Consider the following 23,519-nt stretch of genomic DNA (forward strand, 5'->3'; position numbering starts at 1 on the left):
AATTGTTAATATGGAAGACATCTTCGATTTGACGTCCAAATGACACTAAAATTGCAAAAATTAAAGAATTGTTAATATGGAAGACAACTTCGATTTGACGTCCAAATGACACTAAATTGCAAATTAAAGAATTGTTAATATGGAAGACAACTTCGATTTGACGTCCAAATGACACTAAAATTGCAAAATTAAAGAATTGTTAATATGGGTGACAACTTCGATTTGACGTCCAAATGACACTAAAATTGCAAAATTAAAGAAATGTTAATATGAGAGACAACTTCGATTTGACGTCCAAATGACACTAAAATTGCAAAATTAAAGAATTGTTAATATGGAAGACAACTTCGATTTGACGTCCAAATGACACTAAAATTGCAAAATTAAAGAATTGTTAATATGGAAGACAACTTCGATTTGACGTCCAAATGACACTAAAATTGCAAAATTAAAGAATTGTTAATATGGAAGACAACTTCGATTTGACGTCCAAATGACACTAAAATTGCAAAATTAAAGAATTGTTAATATGGAAGACAACTTCGATTTGACGTCCAAATGACACTAAAATTGCAAAATTAAAGAATTGTTAATATGGAAGACATCTTCGATTTGACGTCCAAATGACACTAAAATTGCAAAATTAAAGAATTGTTAATATGGAAGACAACTTCGATTTGACGTCCAAATGACACTAAAATTGCAAAATTAAAGAATTGTTAATATGGAAGACAACTTCGATTTGACGTCCAAATGACACTAAAATTGCAAAATTAAAGAATTGTTAATATGGAAGACAACTTCGATTTGACGTCCAAATGACACTAAAATTGCAAAATTAAAGAATTGTTAATATGGAAGACAACTTCGATTTGACGTCCAAATGACACTAAAATTGCAAAATTAAAGAATTGTTAATATGGAAGACAACTTCGATTTGACGTCCAAATGACACTAAAATTGCAAAATTAAAGAATTGTTAATATGGAAGACAACTTCGATTTGACGTCCAAATGACACTAAAATTGCAAAATTAAAGAATTGTTAATATGGAAGACAACTTCGATTTGACGTCCAAATGACACTAAAATTGCAAAATTAAAGAATTGTTAATATGGAGACAACTTCGATTTGACGTCCAAATGACACTAAAATTGCAAAATTAAAGAATTTTTAATATGGAAGACAACTTCGATTTGACGTCCAAATGACACTAAAATTGCAAAATTAAAGAATTGTTAATATGGGAGACAACTTCGATTTGACGTCCAAATGACACTAAAATTGCAAAATTAAAGAATTGTTAATATGGAAGACAACTTCGATTTGACGTCCAAATGACACTAAAATTGCAAAATTAAAGAATTGTTAATATGGAAGACAACTTCGATTTGACGTCCAAATGACACTAAAATTGCAAAATTAAAGAATTGTTAATATGGAAGACAACTTCGATTTGACGTCCAAATGACACTAAAATTGCAAAATTAAAGAATTGTTAATATGGGAGACAACTTCGATTTGACGTCCAAATGACACTAAAATTGCAAAATTAAAGAATTGTTAATATGGAAGACAACTTCGATTTGACGTCCAAATGACACTAAAATTGCAAAATTAAAGAATTGTTAATATGGGAAGACAACTTCGATTTGACGTCCAAATGACACTAAAATTGCAAAATTAAAGAATTGTTAATATGGAAGACAACTTCGATTTGACGTCCAAATGACACTAAAATTGCAAAATTAAAGAATTGTTTAATATGGAAGACAACTTCGATTTGACGTCCAAATGACACTAAAATTGCAAAATTAAAGAATTGTTAATATGGAGACAACTTCGATTTGACGTCCAAATGACACTAAAATTGCAAAATTAAAGAATTGTTAATATGGGAGACAACTTCGATTTGACGTCCAAATGACACTAAAATTGCAAAATTAAAGAATTGTTAATATGGAAGACAACTTCGATTTGACGTCCAAATGACACTAAAATTGCAAAATTAAAGAATTGTTAATATGGAAGACAACTTCGATTTGACGTCCAAATGACACTAAAATTGCAAAATTAAAGAATTGTTAATATGGAAGACAACTTCGATTTGACGTCCAAATGACACTAAAATTGCAAAATTAAAGAATTGTTAATATGGAGACAACTTCGATTTGACGTCCAAATGACACTAAAATTGCAAATTAAAGAATTGTTAATATGGAGACAACTTCGATTTGACGTCCAAATGACACTAAAATTGCAAAATTAAAGAATTGTTAATATGGAAGACAACTTCGATTTGACGTCCAAATGACACTAAAATTGCAAAATTAAAGAATTGTTAATATGGAAGACAACTTCGATTTGACGTCCAAATGACACTAAAATTGCAAAATTAAAGAATTGTTAATATGGAAGACAACTTCGATTTGACGTCCAAATGACACTAAAATTGCAAAATTAAAGAATTGTTAATATGGAAGACAACTTCGATTTGACGTCCAAATGACACTAAAATTGCAAAATTAAAGAATTGTTAATATGGAGACAACTTCGATTTGACGTCCAAATGACACTAAAATTGCAAAATTAAAGAATTGTTAATATGGAAGACAACTTCGATTTGACGTCCAAATGACACTAAAATTGCAAAATTAAAGAATTGTTAATATGGAAGACAACTTCGATTTGACGTCCAAATGACACTAAAATTGCAAAATTAAAGAATTGTTAATATGGAAGACAACTTCGATTTGACGTCCAAATGACACTAAAATTGCAAAATTAAAGAATTGTTAATATGGAAGACAACTTCGATTTGACGTCCAAATGACACTAAAATTGCAAAATTAAAGAATTGTTAATATGGAGACAACTTCGATTTGACGTCCAAATGACACTAAAATTGCAAAATTAAAGAATTGTTAATATGGAAGACAACTTCGATTTGACGTCCAAATGACACTAAAATTGCAAAATTAAAGAATTGTTAATATGGAAGACAACTTCGATTTGACGTCCAAATGACACTAAAATTGCAAAATTAAAGAATTGTTAATATGGGAGACAACTTCGATTTGACGTCCAAATGACACTAAAATTGCAAAATTAAAGAATTGTTAATATGGAAGACAACTTCGATTTGACGTCCAAATGACACTAAAATTGCAAAATTATTAAAGAATTGTTAATATGGAAGATCAAAGGAAATTTAAAGAATTGTTAATATGGAATTGTTAATAATAAAGAATTGTTAATATGTTAATATGGAAGATAAAAGGAAAATTAAAGAATTGTTAATATGGAAGACAACTTCGATTTGACGTCCAAATGACACTAAAATTGCAAAATTAAAGAATTGTTAATATGGAAGACAACTTCGATTTGACGTCCAAATGACACTAAAATTGCAAAATTAAAGAATTGTTAATATGGAAGACAACTTCGATTTGACGTCCAAATGACACTAAAATTGCAAATTAAAGAATTGTTAATATGGGAGACAACTTCGATTTGACGTCCAAATGACACTAAAATTGCAAAATTAAAGAATTGTTAATATGGGAGACAACTTCGATTTGACGTCCAAATGACACTAAAATTGCAAAATTAAAGAATTGTTAATATGGGAGACAACTTCGATTTGACGTCCAAATGACACTAAAATTGCAAAATTAAAGAATTGTTAATAGGGAAGACAACTTCGATTTGACGTCCAAATGACACTAAAATTGCAAAATTAAAGAATTGTTAATATGGAAGACAACTTCGATTTGACGTCCAAATGACACTAAAATTGCAAAATTAAAGAATTGTTAATATGGAAGACAACTTCGATTTGACGTCCAAATGACACTAAAATTGCAAAATTAAAGAATTTTTAATATGGGAGACAACTTCGATTTGACGTCCAAATGACACTAAAATTGCAAAATTAAAGAATTGTTAATATGGAAGACAACTTCGATTTGACGTCCAAATGACACTAAAATTGCAAAATTAAAGAATTGTTAATATGGAAGACAACTTCGATTTGACGTCCAAATGACACTAAAATTGCAAAATTAAAGAATTGTTAATATGGAAGACAACTTCGATTTGACGTCCAAATGACACTAAAATTGCAAAATTAAAGAATTGTTAATATGGAAGACAACTTCGATTTGACGTCCAAATGACACTAAAATTGCAAAATTAAAGAATTGTTAATATGGAAGACAACTTCGATTTGACGTCCAAATGACACTAAAATTGCAAAATTAAAGAATTGTTAATATGGAAGACAACTTCGATTTGACGTCCAAGTGACACTAAAATTGCAAAATTAAAGAATTGTTAATATGGAAGACAACTTCGATTTGACGTCCAAATGACACTAAAATTACAAAATTAAAGAATTGTTAATATGGAAGACAACTTCGATTTGACGTCCAAATGACACTAAAATTGCAAAATTAAAGAATTGTTAATATGGAAGACAACTTCGATTTAACGTCCAAATGACACTAAAATTGCAAAATTAAAGAATTGTTAATATGGAAGACAACTTCGATTTGACGTCCAAATGACACTAAAATTGCAAAATTAAAGAATTGTTAATATGGAAGACAACTTCGATTTGACGTCCAAATGACACTAAAATTGCAAAATTAAAGAATTGTTAATATGGGAGACAACTTCGATTTGACGTCCAAATGACACTAAAATTGCAAAATTAAAGAATTTTTAATATGGAAGACAACTTCGATTTGACGTCCAAATGACACTAAAATTGCAAAATTAAAGAATTGTTAATATGGGAGACAACTTCGATTTGACGTCCAAATGACACTAAAATTGCAAAATTAAAGAATTTTTAATATGGAAGACAACTTCGATTTGACGTCCAAATGACACTAAAATTGCAAAATTAAAGAATTGTTAATATGGGAGACAACTTCGATTTGACGTCCAAATGACACTAAAATTGCAAAATTAAAGAATTGTTAATATGGAAGACAACTTCGATTTGACGTCCAAATGACACCAAAATTGCAAAATTAAAGAATTGTTAATATGGAAGACAACTTCGATTTGACGTCCAAATGACACTAAAATTGCAAAATTAAAGAATTGTTAACATGAGAGACAACTTCGATTTGACGTCCAAATGACACTAAAATTGCAAAATTAAAGAATTGTTAATATGGGAGACAACTTCCATTTGACGTCCAAATGACACTAAAATTGCAAAATCAAAGAATTGTTAATATGGAAGACAACTTCGATTTGACGTCCAAATGACACTAAAATTGCAAAATCAAACAATTGTTAATATGGAAGACAACTTCGATTTGACGTCCAAATGACACTAAAATTGCAAAATTAAAGAATTGTTAATATGGAAGACAACTTCGATTTGACGTCCAAATGACACTAAAATTGCAAAATTAAAGAATTGTTAATATGGGAGACAACTTCGATTTGACGTCCAAATGACACTAAAATTGCAAAATTAAAGAATTGTTAATATGGAAGACAACTTCGATTTGACGTCCAAATGACACTAAAATTGCAAAATTAAAGAATTGTTAATATGGAAGACAACTTCGATTTGACGTCCAAATGACACTAAATTTGCAAAATTAAAGAATTGTTAATATGGAAGACAACTTCGATTTGACGTCCAAATGACACTAAAATTGCAAAATTAAAGAATTGTTAATATGGGAGACAACTTCGATTTGACGTCCAAATGACACTAAAATTGCAAAATTAAAGAATTGTTAATATGGAAGACAACTTCGATTTGACGTCCAAATGACACTAAAATTGCAAAATTATTAAAGAATTGTTAATATGGAAGATAAAAGGAAATTTAAAGAATTGTTAATATGGAATTGTTAATAATAAAGAATTGTTAATATGTTAATATGGAAGATAAAAGGAAAATTAAAGAATTGTTAATATGGAAGACAACTTCGATTTGACGTCCAAATGACACTAAAATTGCAAAATTAAAGAATTGTTAATATGGAAGACAACTTCGATTTGACGTCCAAATGACACTAAAATTGCAAAATTAAAGAATTGTTAATATGGAAGACAACTTCGATTTGACGTCCAAATGACACTAAAATTGCAAAATTAAAGAATTGTTAATATGGGAGACAACTTCGATTTGACGTCCAAATGACACCAAAATTGCAAAATTAAAGAATTGTTAATATGGAAGACAACTTCGATTTGACGTCCAAATGACACTAAAATTGCAAAATTAAAGAATTGTTAATATGGGAGACAACTTCGATTTGACGTCCAAATGACACTAAAATTGCAAAATTAAAGAATTGTTAATATGGAAGACAACTTCGATTTGACGTCCAAATGACACCAAAATTGCAAAATTAAAGAATTGTTAATATGGAAGACAACTTCGATTTGACGTCCAAATGACACTAAAATTGCAAAATTAAAGAATTGTTAATATGGAAGACAACTTCGATTTGACGTCCAAATGACACTAAAATTGCAAAATTAAAGAATTGTTAATATGGAAGACAACTTCGATTTGACGTCCAAATGACACTAAAATTGCAAAATTAAAGAATTGTTAATATGGAAGACAACTTCGATTTGACGTCCAAATGACACTAAAATTGCAAAATTAAAGAATTGTTAATATGGGAGACAACTTCGATTTGACGTCCAAATGACACTAAAATTGCAAAATTAAAGAATTGTTAATATGGGAGACAACTTCGATTTGACGTCCAAATGACACTAAAATTGCAAAATTAAAGAATTGTTAATATGGAAGACAACTTCGATTTGACGTCCAAATGACACTAAAATTGCAAAATTAAAGAATTGTTAATATGGAAGACAACTTCGATTTGACGTCCAAATGACACTAAAATTGCAAAATTAAAGAATTGTTAATATGGGAGACAACTTCGATTTGACGTCCAAATGACACTAAAATTGCAAAATTAAAGAATTGTTAATATGGAAGACAACTTCGATTTGACGTCCAAATGACACTAAAATTGCAAAATTATTAAAGAATTGTTAATATGGAAGATAAAAGGAAATTTAAAGAATTGTTAATATGGAATTGTTAATAATAAAGAATTGTTAATATGTTAATATGGAAGATAAAAGGAAAATTAAAGAATTGTTAATATGGAAGACAACTTCGATTTGACGTCCAAATGACACTAAAATTGCAAAATTAAAGAATTGTTAATATGGAAGACAACTTCGATTTGACGTCCAAATGACACTAAAATTGCAAAATTAAAGAATTGTTAATATGGAAGACAACTTCGATTTGACGTCCAAATGACACTAAAATTGCAAAATTAAAGAATTGTTAATATGGGAGACAACTTCGATTTGACGTCCAAATGACACTAAAATTGCAAAATTAAAGAATTGTTAATATGGGAGACAACTTCGATTTGACGTCCAAATGACACTAAAATTGCAAAATTAAAGAATTGTTAATATGGGAGACAACTTCGATTTGACGTCCAAATGACACTAAAATTGCAAAATTAAAGAATTGTTAATAGGGAAGACAACTTCGATTTGACGTCCAAATGACACTAAAATTGCAAAATTAAAGAATTGTTAATATGGAAGACAACTTCGATTTGACGTCCAAATGACACTAAAATTGCAAAATTAAAGAATTGTTAATATGGAAGACAACTTCGATTTGACGTCCAAATGACACTAAAATTGCAAAATTAAAGAATTTTTAATATGGGAGACAACTTCGATTTGACGTCCAAATGACACTAAAATTGCAAAATTAAAGAATTGTTAATATGGAAGACAACTTCGATTTGACGTCCAAATGACACTAAAATTGCAAAATTAAAGAATTGTTAATATGGAAGACAACTTCGATTTGACGTCCAAATGACACTAAAATTGCAAAATTAAAGAATTGTTAATATGGAAGACAACTTCGATTTGACGTCCAAATGACACTAAAATTGCAAAATTAAAGAATTGTTAATATGGAAGACAACTTCGATTTGACGTCCAAATGACACTAAAATTGCAAAATTAAAGAATTGTTAATATGGAAGACAACTTCGATTTGACGTCCAAATGACACTAAAATTGCAAAATTAAAGAATTGTTAATATGGAAGACAACTTCGATTTGACGTCCAAGTGACACTAAAATTGCAAAATTAAAGAATTGTTAATATGGAAGACAACTTCGATTTGACGTCCAAATGACACTAAAATTACAAAATTAAAGAATTGTTAATATGGAAGACAACTTCGATTTGACGTCCAAATGACACTAAAATTGCAAAATTAAAGAATTGTTAATATGGAAGACAACTTCGATTTAACGTCCAAATGACACTAAAATTGCAAAATTAAAGAATTGTTAATATGGAAGACAACTTCGATTTGACGTCCAAATGACACTAAAATTGCAAAATTAAAGAATTGTTAATATGGAAGACAACTTCGATTTGACGTCCAAATGACACTAAAATTGCAAAATTAAAGAATTGTTAATATGGGAGACAACTTCGATTTGACGTCCAAATGACACTAAAATTGCAAAATTAAAGAATTTTTAATATGGAAGACAACTTCGATTTGACGTCCAAATGACACTAAAATTGCAAAATTAAAGAATTGTTAATATGGGAGACAACTTCGATTTGACGTCCAAATGACACTAAAATTGCAAAATTAAAGAATTTTTAATATGGAAGACAACTTCGATTTGACGTCCAAATGACACTAAAATTGCAAAATTAAAGAATTGTTAATATGGGAGACAACTTCGATTTGACGTCCAAATGACACTAAAATTGCAAAATTAAAGAATTGTTAATATGGAAGACAACTTCGATTTGACGTCCAAATGACACCAAAATTGCAAAATTAAAGAATTGTTAATATGGAAGACAACTTCGATTTGACGTCCAAATGACACTAAAATTGCAAAATTAAAGAATTGTTAACATGAGAGACAACTTCGATTTGACGTCCAAATGACACTAAAATTGCAAAATTAAAGAATTGTTAATATGGGAGACAACTTCCATTTGACGTCCAAATGACACTAAAATTGCAAAATCAAAGAATTGTTAATATGGAAGACAACTTCGATTTGACGTCCAAATGACACTAAAATTGCAAAATCAAACAATTGTTAATATGGAAGACAACTTCGATTTGACGTCCAAATGACACTAAAATTGCAAAATTAAAGAATTGTTAATATGGAAGACAACTTCGATTTGACGTCCAAATGACACTAAAATTGCAAAATTAAAGAATTGTTAATATGGGAGACAACTTCGATTTGACGTCCAAATGACACTAAAATTGCAAAATTAAAGAATTGTTAATATGGAAGACAACTTCGATTTGACGTCCAAATGACACTAAAATTGCAAAATTAAAGAATTGTTAATATGGAAGACAACTTCGATTTGACGTCCAAATGACACTAAATTTGCAAAATTAAAGAATTGTTAATATGGAAGACAACTTCGATTTGACGTCCAAATGACACTAAAATTGCAAAATTAAAGAATTGTTAAAATGGAAGACAACTTCGATTTGACGTCCAAATGACACTAAAATTGCAAAATTAAAGAATTGTTAATATGGAAGACAACTTCGATTTGACGTCCAAATGACACTAAAATTGCAAAATTAAAGAATTGTTAATATGGGAGACAACTTCGATTTGACGTCCAAATGACACTAAAATTGCAAAATTAAAGAATTGTTAAAATGGAAGGCAACTTCGATTTGACGTCCAAATGACACTAAAATTGCAAAATTAAAGAATTGTTAATATGGAAGACAACTTCGATTCGACGTCCAAATGACACTAAAATTGCAAAATTAAAGAATTGTTAATATGGGAGACAACTTCGATTTGACGTCCAAATGACACTAAAATTGCAAAATTAAAGAATTTTTAATATGGAAGACAACTTCGATTTGACGTCCAAATGACACTAAAATTGCAAAATTAAAGAATTGTTAATATGGGAGACAACTTCGATTTGACGTCCAAATGACACTAAAATTGCAAAATTAAAGAATTTTTAATATGGAAGACAACTTCGATTTGACGTCCAAATGACACTAAAATTGCAAAATTAAAGAATTGTTAATATGGGAGACAACTTCGATTTGACGTCCAAATGACACTAAAATTGCAAAATTAAAGAATTGTTAATATGGAAGACAACTTCGATTTGACGTCCAAATGACACTAAAATTGCAAAATTAAAGAATTGTTAATATGGAAGACAACTTCGATTTGACGTCCAAATGACACTAAAATTGCAAAATAAAAGAATAGTTAATATGAAAGACAACTTCGATTTGACGTCCAAATGACACTAAAATTGCAAAATTAAAGAATTGTTAATATGGGAGACAACTTCGATTTGACGTCCAAATGACACTAAAATTGCAAAATTAAAGAATTGTTAATATGGGAGACAACTTCGATTTGACGTCCAAATGACACTAAAATTGCAAAATTAATGAATTGTTAATATGGAAGACAACTTCCATTTGACGTCCAAATGACACTAAAATTGCAAAATTAAAGAATTGTTAATATGGAAGACAACTTCGATTTGACGTCCAAATGACACTAAAATTGCAAAATTAAAGAATTGTTAATATGGGAGACAACTTCGATTTGACGACCAAATGACACTAAAATTGCAAAATTAAAGAATTGTTAATATGGAAGACAACTTCGATTTGACGTCCAAATGACACTAAAATTGCAAAATTATTAAAGAATTGTTAATATGGAAGATAAAAGGAAATTTAAAGAATTGTTAATATGGAATTGTTAATAATAAAGAATTGTTAATATGTTAATATGGAAGATAAAAGGAAAATTAAAGAATTGTTAATATGGAAGACAACTTCGATTTGACGTCCAAATGACACTAAAATTGCAAAATTAAAGAATTGTTAATATGGAAGACAACTTCGATTTGACGTCCAAATGACACTAAAATTGCAAAATTAAAGAATTGTTAATATGGAAGACAACTTCGATTTGACGTCCAAATGACACTAAAATTGCAAAATTAAAGAATTGTTAATATGGGAGACAACTTCGATTTGACGTCCAAATGACACTAAAATTGCAAAATTAAAGAATTGTTAATATGGGAGACAACTTCGATTTGACGTCCAAATGACACTAAAATTGCAAAATTAAAGAATTGTTAATATGGGAGACAACTTCGATTTGACGTCCAAATGACACTAAAATTGCAAAATTAAAGAATTGTTAATATGGAAGACAACTTCGATTTGACGTCCAAATGACACTAAAATTGCAAAATTAAAGAATTGTTAATATGGAAGACATCTTCGATTTGACGTCCAAATGACACTAAAATTGCAAAATTAAAGAATTGTTAATATGGAAGACAACTTCGATTTGACGTCCAAATGACACTAAAATTGCAAAATTAAAGAATTTTTAATATGGAAGACAACTTCGATTTGACGTCCAAATGACACTAAAATTGCAAAATTAAAGAATTGTTAATATGGGAGACAACTTCGATTTGACGTCCAAATGACACTAAAATTGCAAAATTAAAGAAATGTTAATATGGGAGACAACTTCGATTTGACGTCCAAATGACACTAAAATTGCAAAATTAAAGAATTGTTAATATGGAAGACAACTTCCATTTGACGTCCAAATGACACTAAAATTGCAAAATTAAAGAATTGTTAATATGGAAGACAACTTCGATTTGACGTCCAAATGACACTAAAATTGCAAAATTAAAGAATAGTTAATATGGAAGACAACTTCGATTTGACGTCCAAATGACACTAAAATTGCAAAATTAAAGAATTGTTAATATGGGAGACAACTTCGATTTGACGTCCAAATGACACTAAAATTGCAAAATTAAAGAATTGTTAATATGGGAAACAACTTCGATTTGACGTCCAAATGACACTAAAATTGCAAAATTAAAGAATTGTTAATATGGAAGACAACTTCGATTTGACGTCCAAATGACACTAAAATTGCAAAATTAAAGAATTTTTAATATGGAAGACAACTTCGATTTGACGTCCAAATGACACTAAAATTGCAAAATTAAGGAATTGTTAATATGGGAGACAACTTCGATTTGACGTCCAAATGACACTAAAATTGCAAAATTAAAGAATTGTTAATATGGAAGACAACTTCGATTTGACGTCCAAATGACACTAAAATTGCAAAATTAAAGAATTGTTAATATGGAAGACAACTTCGATTTGACGTCCAAATGACACTAAAATTGCAAAATTAAAGAATTTTTAATATGGAAGACAACTTCGATTTGACGTCCAAATGACACTAAAATTGCAAAATTAAAGAATTGTTAATATGGGAGACAACTTCGATTTGACGTCCAAATGACACTAAAATTGCAAAATTAAAGAATTGTTAATATGGGAGACAACTTCGATTTGACGTCCAAATGATACTAAAATTGCAAAATTAAAGAATTGTTAATATGGGAGACAACTTCGATTTGACGTCCAAATGACACTAAAATTGCAAAATTAAAGAATTTTTAATATGGAAGACAACTTCGATTTGGCGTCCAAATGACACTAAAATTGCAAAATTAATGAATTGTTAATATGGGAGACAACTTCGATTTGACGTCCAAATGACACTAAAATTGCAAAATTAAAGAATTGTTAATATGGAAGACAACTTCGATTTGACGCCCAAGTGACACTAAAATTGCAAAATTAAAGAATTGTTAATATGGAAGACAACTTCCATTTGACGTCCAAATGACACTAAAATTGCAAAATTAAAGAATTGTTAATATGGGAGACAACTTCCATTTGACGTCCAAATGACACTAAAATTGCAAAATTAAAGAATTGTTAATATGGAAGACAACTTCGATTCGACGTCCAAATGACACTAAAATTGCAAAATTAAAGAATTGTTAATATGGGAGACAACTTCGATTTGACGTCCAAATGACACTAAAATTGCAAAATTAAAGAATTGTTAATATGGGAGACAACTTCCATTTGACGTCCAAATGACACTAAAATTGCAAAATCAAAGAATTGTTAATATGGAAGACAACTTCGATTTGACGTCCAAATGACACTAAAATTGCAAAATCAAACAATTGTTAATATGGAAGACAACTTCGATTTGACGTCCAAATGACACTAAAATTGCAAAATTAAAGAATTGTTAATATGGAAGACAACTTCGATTTGACGTCCAAATGACACTAAAATTGCAAAATTAAAGAATTGTTAATATGGGAGACAACTTCGATTTGACGTCCAAATGACACTAAAATTGCAAAATTAAAGAATTGTTAATATGGAAGACAACTTCGATTTGACGTCCAAATGACACTAAAATTGCAAAATTAAAGAATGGTTAATATGGGAGACAACTTCGATTTGACGTCCAAATGACACTAAAATTGCAAAATTAAAGAATTGTTAATATGGAAGACAACTTCGATTTGACGTCCAAATGACACTAAAATTGCAAAATTAAAGAATTGTTAAAATGGAAGACAACTTCGATTTGACGTCCAAATGACACTAAAATTGCAAAATTAAAGAATTGTTAATATGGAAGACAACTTCGATTTGACGTCCAAATGACACTAAAATTGCAAAATTAAAGAATTGTTAATATGGGAGACAACTTCGATTTGACGTCCAAATGACACTAAAATTGCAAAATTAAAGAATTGTTAAAATGGAAGGCAACTTCGATTTGACGTCCAAATGACACTAAAATTGCAAAATTAAAGAATTGTTAATATGGAAGACAACTTCGATTCGACGTCCAAATGACACTAAAATTGCAAAATTAAAGAATTGTTAATATGGGAGACAACTTCGATTTGACGTCCAAATGAAACTAAAATTGCAAAATTAAAGAATTTTTAATATGGAAGACAACTTCGATTTGACGTCCAAATGACACTAAAATTGCAAAATTAAAGAATTGTTAATATGGGAGACAACTTCGATTTGACGTCCAAATGACACTAAAATTGCAAAATTAAAGAATTTTTAATATGGAAGACAACTTCGATTTGACGTCCAAATGACACTAAAATTGCAAAATTAAAGAATTGTTAATATGGGAGACAACTTCGATTTGACGTCCAAATGACACTAAAATTGCAAAATTAAAGAATTGTTAATATGGAAGACAACTTCGATTTGACGTCCAAATGACACTAAAATTGCAAAATTAAAGAATTGTTAATATGGAAGACAACTTCGATTTGACGTCCAAATGACACTAAAATTGCAAAATAAAAGAATAGTTAATATGAAAGACAACTTCGATTTGACGTCCAAATGACACTAAAATTGCAAAATTAAAGAATTGTTAATATGGGAGACAACTTCGATTTGACGTCCAAATGACACTAAAATTGCAAAATTAAAGAATTGTTAATATGGGAGACAACTTCGATTTGACGTCCAAATGACACTAAAATTGCAAAATTAAAGAATTGTTAATATGGAAGACAACTTCGATTTGACGTCCAAATGACACTAAAATTGCAAAATTAAAGAATTGTTAATATGGAAGACAACTTCGATTTGACGTCCAAATGACACTAAAATTGCAAAATTAAAGAATTGTTAATATGGGAGACAACTTCGATTTGACGACCAAATGACACTAAAATTGCAAAATTAAAGAATTGTTAATATGGAAGACAACTTCGATTTGACGTCCAAATGACACTAAAATTGCAAAATTATTAAAGAATTGTTAATATGGAAGATAAAAGGAAATTTAAAGAATTGTTAATATGGAATTGTTAATAATAAAGAATTGTTAATATGTTAATATGGAAGATAAAAGGAAAATTAAAGAATTGTTAATATGGAAGACAACTTCGATTTGACGTCCAAATGACACTAAAATTGCAAAATTAAAGAATTGTTAATATGGAAGACAACTTCGATTTGACGTCCAAATGACACTAAAATTGCAAAATTAAAGAATTGTTAATATGGAAGACAACTTCGATTTGACGTCCAAATGACACTAAAATTGCAAAATTAAAGAATTGTTAATATGGGAGACAACTTCGATTTGACGTCCAAATGACACTAAAATTGCAAAATTAAAGAATTGTTAATATGGGAGACAACTTCGATTTGACGTCCAAATGACACTAAAATTGCAAAATTAAAGAATTGTTAATATGGGAGACAACTTCGATTTGACGTCCAAATGACACTAAAATTGCAAAATTAAAGAATTGTTAATATGGAAGACAACTTCGATTTGACGTCCAAATGACACTAAAATTGCAAAATTAAAGAATTGTTAATATGGAAGACATCTTCGATTTGACGTCCAAATGACACTAAAATTGCAAAATTAAAGAATTGTTAATATGGAAGACAACTTCGATTTGACGTCCAAATGACACTAAAATTGCAAAATTAAAGAATTTTTAATATGGAAGACAACTTCGATTTGACGTCCAAATGACACTAAAATTGCAAAATTAAAGAATTGTTAATATGGGAGACAACTTCGATTTGACGTCCAAATGACACTAAAATTGCAAAATTAAAGAATTGTTAATATGGGAGACAACTTCGATTTGACGTCCAAATGACACTAAAATTGCAAAATTAAAGAATTGTTAATATGGAAGACAACTTCCATTTGACGTCCAAATGACACTAAAATTGCAAAATTAAAGAATTGTTAATATGGAAGACAACTTCGATTTGACGTCCAAATGACACTAAAATTGCAAAATTAAAGAATAGTTAATATGGAAGACAACTTCGATTTGACGTCCAAATGACACTAAAATTGCAAAATTAAAGAATTGTTAATATGGGAGACAGCTTCGATTTGACGTCCAAATGACACTAAAATTGCAAAATTAAAGAATTGTTAATATGGGAGACAACTTCGATTTGACGTCCAAATGACACTAAAATTGCAAAATTAAAGAATTGTTAATATGGAAGACAACTTCGATTTGACGTCCAAATGACACTAAAATTGCAAAATTAAAGAATTGTTAATATGGAAGACAACTTCGATTTGACGTCCAAATGACACTAAAATTGCAAAATTAAAGAATTGTTAATATGGGAGACAACTTCGATTTGACGTCCAAATGACACTAAAATTGCAAAATTAAAGAATTGTTAATATGGAAGACAACTTCGATTTGACGTCCAAATGACACTAAAATTGCAAAATCATTAAAGAATTGTTAATATGGAAGATAAAAGGAAATTTAAAGAATTGTTAATATGGAATTGTTAATAATAAAGAATTGTTAATATGTTAATATGGAAGATAAAAGGAAAATTAAAGAATTGTTAATATGGAAGACAACTTCGATTTGACGTCCAAATGACACTAAAATTGCAAAATTAAAGAATTGTTAATATGGAAGACAACTTCGATTTGACGTCCAAATGACACTAAAATTGCAAAATTAAAGAATTGTTAATATGGAAGACAACTTCGATTTGACGTCCAAATGACACTAAAATTGCAAAATTAAAGAATTGTTAATATGGGAGACAACTTCGATTTGACGTCCAAATGACACTAAAATTGCAAAATTAAAGAATTGTTAATATGGGAGACAACTTCGATTTGACGTCCAAATGACACTAAAATTGCAAAATTAAAGAATTGTTAATATGGGAGACAACTTCGATTTGACGTCCAAATGATACTAAAATTGCAAAATTAAAGAATTGTTAATATGGGAGACAACTTCGATTTGACGTCCAAATGACACTAAAATTGCAAAATTAAAGAATTTTTAATATGGAAGACAACTTCGATTTGGCGTCCAAATGACACTAAAATTGCAAAATTAAAGAATTGTTAATATGGGAGACAACTTCGATTTGACGTCCAAATGACACTAAAATTGCAAAATTAAAGAATTGTTAATATGGAAGACAACTTCGATTTGACGCCCAAGTGACACTAAAATTGCAAAATTAAAGAATTGTTAATATGGAAGACAACTTCCATTTGACGTCCAAATGACACTAAAATTGCAAAATTAAAGAATTGTTAATATGGGAGACAACTTCCATTTGACGTCCAAATGACACTAAAATTGCAAAATTAAAGAATTGTTAATATGGAAGACAACTTCGATTCGACGTCCAAATGACACTAAAATTGCAAAATTAAAGAATTGTTAATATGGGAGACAACTTCGATTTGACGTCCAAATGACACTAAAATTGCAAAATTAAAGAATTGTTAATATGGGAGACAACTTCCATTTGACGTCCAAATGACACTAAAATTGCAAAATCAAAGAATTGTTAATATGGAAGACAACTTCGATTTGACGTCCAAATGACACTAAAATTGCAAAATCAAACAATTGTTAATATGGAAGACAACTTCGATTTGACGTCCAAATGACACTAAAATTGCAAAATTAAAGAATTGTTAATATGGAAGACAACTTCGATTTGACGTCCAAATGACACTAAAATTGCAAAATTAAAGAATTGTTAATATGGGAGACAACTTCGATTTGACGTCCAAATGACACTAAAATTGCAAAATTAAAGAATTGTTAATATGGAAGACAACTTCGATTTGACGTCCAAATGACACTAAAATTGCAAAATTAAAGAATGGTTAATATGGGAGACAACTTCGATTTGACGTCCAAATGACACTAAAATTGCAAAATTAAAGAATTGTTAATATGGAAGACAACTTCGATTTGACGTCCAAATGACACTAAAATTGCAAAATTAAAGAATTGTTAAAATGGAAGACAACTTCGATTTGACGTCCAAATGACACTAAAATTGCAAAATTAAAGAATTGTTAATATGGAAGACAACTTCGATTTGACGTCCAAATGACACTAAAATTGCAAAATTAAAGAATTGTTAATATGGGAGACAACTTCGATTTGACGTCCAAATGACACTAAAATTGCAAAATTAAAGAATTGTTAAAATGGAAGGCAACTTCGATTTGACGTCCAAATGACACTAAAATTGCAAAATTAAATAATTGTTAATATGGAAGACAACTTCGATTCGACGTCCAAATGACACTAAAATTGCAAAATTAAAGAATTGTTAATATGGGAGACAACTTCGATTTGACGTCCAAATGACACTAAAATTGCAAAATTAAAGAATTTTTAATATGGAAGACAACTTCGATTTGACGTCCAAATGACACTAAAATTGCAAAATTAAAGAATTGTTAATATGGGAGACAACTTCGATTTGACGTCCAAATGACACTAAAATTGCAAAATTAAAGAATTTTTAATATGGAAGACAACTTCGATTTGACGTCCAAATGACACTAAAATTGCAAAATTAAAGAATTGTTAATATGGGAGACAACTTCGATTTGACGTCCAAATGACACTAAAATTGCAAAATTAAAGAATTGTTAATATGGAAGACAACTTCGATTTGACGTCCAAATGACACTAAAATTGCAAAATTAAAGAATTGTTAATATGGAAGACAACTTCGATTTGACGTCCAAATGACACTAAAATTGCAAAATAAAAGAATAGTTAATATGAAAGACAACTTCGATTTGACGTCCAAATGACACTAAAATTGCAAAATTAAAGAATTGTTAATATGGGAGACAACTTCGATTTGACGTCAAAATGACACTAAAATTGCAAAATTAAAGAATTGTTAATATGGGAGACAACTTCGATTTGACGTCCAAATGACACTAAAATTGCAAAATTAAAGAATTGTTAATATGGAAGACAACTTCCATTTGACGTCCAAATGACACTAAAATTGCAAAATTAAAGAATTGTTAATATGGAAGACAACTTCGATTTGACGTCCAAATGACACTAAAATTGCAAAATTAAAGAATTGTTAATATGGGAGACAACTTCGATTTGACGACCAAATGACACTAAAATTGCAAAATTAAAGAATTGTTAATATGGAAGACAACTTCGATTTGACGTCCAAATGACACTAAAATTGCAAAATTATTAAAGAATTGTTAATATGGAAGATAAAAGGAAATTTAAAGAATTGTTAATATGGAATTGTTAATAATAAAGAATTGTTAATATGTTAATATGGAAGATAAAAGGAAAATTAAAGAATTGTTAATATGGAAGACAACTTCGATTTGACGTCCAAATGACACTAAAATTGCAAAATTAAAGAATTGTTAATATGGAAGACAACTTCGATTTGACGTCCAAATGACACTAAAATTGCAAAATTAAAGAATTGTTAATATGGAAGACAACTTCGATTTGACGTCCAAATGACACTAAAATTGCAAAATTAAAGAATTGTTAATATGGGAGACAACTTCGATTTGACGTCCAAATGACACTAAAATTGCAAAATTAAAGAATTGTTAATATGGGAGACAACTTCGATTTGACGTCCAAATGACACTAAAATTGCAAAATTAAAGAATTGTTAATATGGGAGACAACTTCGATTTGACGTCCAAATGACACTAAAATTGCAAAATTAAAGAATTGTTAATATGGAAGACAACTTCGATTTGACGTCCAAATGACACTAAAATTGCAAAATTAAAGAATTGTTAATATGGAAGACATCTTCGATTTGACGTCCAAATGACACTAAAATTGCAAAATTAAAGAATTGTTAATATGGAAGACAACTTCGATTTGACGTCCAAATGACACTAAAATTGCAAAATTAAAGAATTTTTAATATGGAAGACAACTTCGATTTGACGTCCAAATGACACTAAAATTGCAAAATTAAAGAATTGTTAATATGGGTGACAACTTCGATTTGACGTCCAAATGACACTAAAATTGCAAAATTAAAGAAATGTTAATATGAGAGACAACTTCGATTTGACGTCCAAATGACACTAAAATTGCAAAATTAAAGAATTGTTAATATGGAAGACAACTTCCATTTGACGTCCAAATGACACTAAAATTGCAAAATTAAAGAATTTTTAATATGGAAGACAACTTCGATTTGACGTCCAAATGACACTAAAATTGCAAAATTAAAGAATTGTTAATATGGGAGACAACTTCGATTTGACGTCCAAATGACACTAAAATTGCAAAATTAAAGAATTGTTAATATGGAAGACAACTTCGATTTGACGTCCAAATGACACTAAAATTGCAAAATTAAAGAATTGTTAATATGGAAGACATCTTCGATTTGACGTCCAAATGACACTAAAATTGCAAAATTAAAGAATTGTTAATATGGAAGACAACTTCGATTTGACGTCCAAATGACACTAAAATTGCAAAATTAAAGAATTTTTAATATGGAAGACAACTTCGATTTGACGTCCAAATGACACTAAAATTGCAAAATTAAAGAATTGTTAATATGGGAGACAACTTCGATTTGACGTCCAAATGACACTAAAATTGCAAAATTAAAGAATTGTTAATATGGGAGACAACTTCGATTTGACGTCCAAATGACACTAAAATTGCAAAATTAAAGAATTGTTAATATGGAAGACAACTTCCATTTGACGTCCAAATGACACTAAAATTGCAAAATTAAAGAATTGTTAATATGGAAGACAACTTCGATTTGACGTCCAAATGACACTAAAATTGCAAAATTAAAGAATAGTTAATATGGAAGACAACTTCGATTTGACGTCCAAATGACACTAAAATTGCAAAATTAAAGAATTGTTAATATGGGAGACAGCTTCGATTTGACGTCCAAATGACACTAAAATTGCAAAATTAAAGAATTGTTAATATGGGAGACAACTTCGATTTGACGTCCAAATGACACTAAAATTGCAAAATTAAAGAATTGTTAATATGGAAGACAACTTCGATTTGACGTCCAAATGACACTAAAATTGCAAAATTAAAGAATTGTTAATATGGAAGACAACTTCGATTTGACGTCCAAATGACACTAAAATTGCAAAATTAAAGAATTGTTAATATGGGAGACAACTTCGATTTGACGTCCAAATGACACTAAAATTGCAAAATTAAAGAATTGTTAATATGGAAGACAACTTCGATTTGACGTCCAAATGACACTAAAATTGCAAAATCATTAAAGAATTGTTAATATGGAAGATAAAAGGAAATTTAAAGAATTGTTAATATGGAATTGTTAATAATAAAGAATTGTTAATATGTTAATATGGAAGATAAAAGGAAAATTAAAGAATTGTTAATATGGAAGACAACTTCGATTTGACGTCCAAATGACACTAAAATTGCAAAATTAAAGAATTGTTAATATGGAAGACAACTTCGATTTGACGTCCAAATGACACTAAAATTGCAAAATTAAAGAATTGTTAATATGGAAGACAACTTCGATTTGACGTCCAAATGACACTAAAATTGCAAAATTAAAGAATTGTTAATATGGGAGACAACTTCGATTTGACGTCCAAATGACACTAAAATTGCAAAATTAAAGAATTGTTAATATGGGAGACAACTTCGATTTGACGTCCAAATGACACTAAAATTGCAAAATTAAAGAATTGTTAATATGGGAGACAACTTCGATTTGACGTCCAAATGATACTAAAATTGCAAAATTAAAGAATTGTTAATATGGGAGACAACTTCGATTTGACGTCCAAATGACACTAAAATTGCAAAATTAAAGAATTTTTAATATGGAAGACAACTTCGATTTGGCGTCCAAATGACACTAAAATTGCAAAATTAAAGAATTGTTAATATGGGAGACAACTTCGATTTGACGTCCAAATGACACTAAAATTGCAAAATTAAAGAATTGTTAATATGGAAGACAACTTCGATTTGACGCCCAAGTGACACTAAAATTGCAAAATTAAAGAATTGTTAATATGGAAGACAACTTCCATTTGACGTCCAAATGACACTAAAATTGCAAAATTAAAGAATTGTTAATATGGGAGACAACTTCCATTTGACGTCCAAATGACACTAAAATTGCAAAATTAAAGAATTGTTAATATGGAAGACAACTTCGATTCGACGTCCAAATGACACTAAAATTGCAAAATTAAAGAATTGTTAATATGGGAGACAACTTCGATTTGACGTCCAAATGACACTAAAATTGCAAAATTAAAGAATTGTTAATATGGGAGACAACTTCCATTTGACGTCCAAATGACACTAAAATTGCAAAATCAAAGAATTGTTAATATGGAAGACAACTTCGATTTGACGTCCAAATGACACTAAAATTGCAAAATCAAACAATTGTTAATATGGAAGACAACTTCGATTTGACGTCCAAATGACACTAAAATTGCAAAATTAAAGAATTGTTAATATGGAAGACAACTTCGATTTGACGTCCAAATGACACTAAAATTGCAAAATTAAAGAATTGTTAATATGGGAGACAACTTCGATTTGACGTCCAAATGACACTAAAATTGCAAAATTAAAGAATTGTTAATATGGAAGACAACTTCGATTTGACGTCCAAATGACACTAAAATTGCAAAATTAAAGAATGGTTAATATGGGAGACAACTTCGATTTGACGTCCAAATGACACTAAAATTGCAAAATTAAAGAATTGTTAATATGGAAGACAACTTCGATTTGACGTCCAAATGACACTAAAATTGCAAAATTAAAGAATTGTTAAAATGGAAGACAACTTCGATTTGACGTCCAAATGACACTAAAATTGCAAAATTAAAGAATTGTTAATATGGAAGACAACTTCGATTTGACGTCCAAATGACACTAAAATTGCAAAATTAAAGAATTGTTAATATGGGAGACAACTTCGATTTGACGTCCAAATGACACTAAAATTGCAAAATTAAAGAATTGTTAAAATGGAAGGCAACTTCGATTTGACGTCCAAATGACACTAAAATTGCAAAATTAAATAATTGTTAATATGGAAGACAACTTCGATTCGACGTCCAAATGACACTAAAATTGCAAAATTAAAGAATTGTTAATATGGGAGACAACTTCGATTTGACGTCCAAATGACACTAAAATTGCAAAATTAAAGAATTTTTAATATGGAAGACAACTTCGATTTGACGTCCAAATGACACTAAAATTGCAAAATTAAAGAATTGTTAATATGGGAGACAACTTCGATTTGACGTCCAAATGACACTAAAATTGCAAAATTAAAGAATTTTTAATATGGAAGACAACTTCGATTTGACGTCCAAATGACACTAAAATTGCAAAATTAAAGAATTGTTAATATGGGAGACAACTTCGATTTGACGTCCAAATGACACTAAAATTGCAAAATTAAAGAATTGTTAATATGGAAGACAACTTCGATTTGACGTCCAAATGACACTAAAATTGCAAAATTAAAGAATTGTTAATATGGAAGACAACTTCGATTTGACGTCCAAATGACACTAAAATTGCAAAATAAAAGAATAGTTAATATGAAAGACAACTTCGATTTGACGTCCAAATGACACTAAAATTGCAAAATTAAAGAATTGTTAAT

Source organism: Stegodyphus dumicola, chromosome 3, assembly GCF_044657685.1.
Source record: "Stegodyphus dumicola isolate Sdum_Otavi_A_Nest chromosome 3, ASM4465768v1".
Lineage (NCBI taxonomy): Eukaryota > Metazoa > Arthropoda > Arachnida > Araneae > Eresidae > Stegodyphus > Stegodyphus dumicola.